The 1,941-nt window shown below is 26.8% G+C and overlaps 1 non-coding gene across 1 annotated transcript; it reads left to right on the forward strand.

The window, feature by feature from the left end:
- The first annotated feature begins 1,355 nt into the window (after positions 1-1,355).
- LOC145841774 (U6 spliceosomal RNA) lies at positions 1,356-1,462 on the forward strand. Its single transcript, XR_014370151.1, has one exon. It is a non-coding gene; the product is annotated as a U6 spliceosomal RNA (small nuclear RNA).
- The last annotated feature ends 479 nt before the right edge of the window (positions 1,463-1,941 follow it).

Genomic DNA, 1,941 nt, shown 5'->3' on the forward strand with positions numbered 1-1,941 from the left:
TGCGCATCAAATTGCATCGGTGAAAAAGTGACACAATGCAAACATAACACTTCGTGCAAAAGTGCAGCCGTAAAAATGTGATGATTCGTGAAAAAGTGATTGGTGCAAAGCAAATGTTAAACCTATGCAAAATTGACGGTGTGCAAAATAAATCTCCGAGCAAAAGTGATACTGTATAAAAATGATGAGCAAAATTCATTAGGTTGAAGTTAAAATGGCAGGACTAAAAATGGAAAGAAGTGATTCGGGTTGCAATCGTAATCGGTTGTAATTATGTAAATATAATTTAAAGTTTGGTAAATAATAATAGCTTTATTATAATTATAGTATTATAATAACTATTATAGAACATCTACTTGACGTAGTCAACTCTTGTTAACACTGTTAAAAAACAGCTTTAATAACTTGTAAGTGTTTAAGTTTTTCCTTATAAATAGAATATAAATTTTATTTATACTTTATTTATAATAGATCAGCAAAGGTAGAATTTTAGAACTCCGACAAATCAAATTCATTAAAAAAATTAAAGGACTACAAGAAAAAAAACCAGCATATGTTTGAATAAAAGCGTATGTGATCTAACTAACACCTAAAATACTTTTTTTTATAAAAAAAGTTGTTAATAAATTATTTGAGAACACTATACTTTAAAACATATTTTAGCCATATTTCAAAAAATATTTGAAGTTGTGGAAAACAAAAAAAAATTTTGTAAATAATAATTGGACTTAAATGACTATTTTTTAAAAACTTTTTAATTGTTGCCCTTTAAATTTATTTAACAACTTAAGTTATCAAAACTTGAGTAGTCATGTACGCAACCGTTAGTATTTACAAAAGAATAACTTTTTTTTAATAATTTATTAATCATTTGTTATAAAAATAACTTCAATTAAGTTAGTATTTTTGATATGTAGTTTAAGTAAGTTTTAACCAAACCATTTGGTAACTAATTTTATTTGTTTTAAAAAGGAAAGTCTTTACTCACAAAGATTTGTTCATTGCAACTTGTATTTATTTATAAAAGGTTTGACAACTTTGATAGACTTTACTTTAAAAGCACTTTCCTTATTTGAAAGATTTCTTCTATTGGCTCATAAAAAAAACCAAAGTTCTTAAAAAGGTTATTTAGGTGCAATAACTTGATTACTAGACGAAGTTTATAATTGTGTAAAAGTTAAATGAATGCCTGGAAAACATAAGCTAAATAAATTATCCTGGTTAATAGGAGAGATTAGAAAGTGTATAACGTAATAGTACTACTCTCGATTGATGACGTCACAAGCTGTGCGCACAAACCGTTGTGTTAAGCTTAACTGACGCGTATATATACGAGGTTTGTACACTTACTCTTCGTACTTGCTTCGGCAGTACATATACTAAAATTGGAACGATACAGAGAAGATTAGCATGGCCCCTGCGCAAGGATGACACGCAAAATCGTGAAGCGTTCCTACTTTTTTATTTAAACAACTTAACAACAATTTTCTAGTAGTATAAGTAAAAGGGTTGGCAAACTACGCACCGTCAAGTAGAAAGTGATAGCTCACAGTTTATATCTTAATTTATATAACTTTTGCTTAAATTGTTTGACAAAACAAACTATCCAAAAAGAATTTACATATATACTGTTAGTTTTATTGCGATTGTGCAACAATACTAGTAAGTTTTGCTGTTAAAAAAAAATTTATGTTCAGTTTGTTTAACAACTACTGATTTGACATTTTCAGTATACTTCTAGTTATATAAACAAAAGTTTTATGGCTTTGTAAAAAATAAAAAATATGTACTTATAAAGAACTTTTTTAAATGTGTTCATTAATCTAGTTTACTAATAGTAAAAATATTTTTAATGTTTATATAAAGTATTTTTTAAACGTTAAATGTCTCTTCAAGTATCTTAGATACGAACATTAAATATCTTTACTAATCAAGTTGGTT

The sequence above is a fragment of the Thalia democratica genome, chromosome 7 (genome assembly GCF_965202585.1).
Source record: "Thalia democratica chromosome 7, ktThaDemo2.hap1.1, whole genome shotgun sequence".
In the NCBI taxonomy this organism is placed as follows: domain Eukaryota; kingdom Metazoa; phylum Chordata; class Thaliacea; order Salpida; family Salpidae; genus Thalia; species Thalia democratica.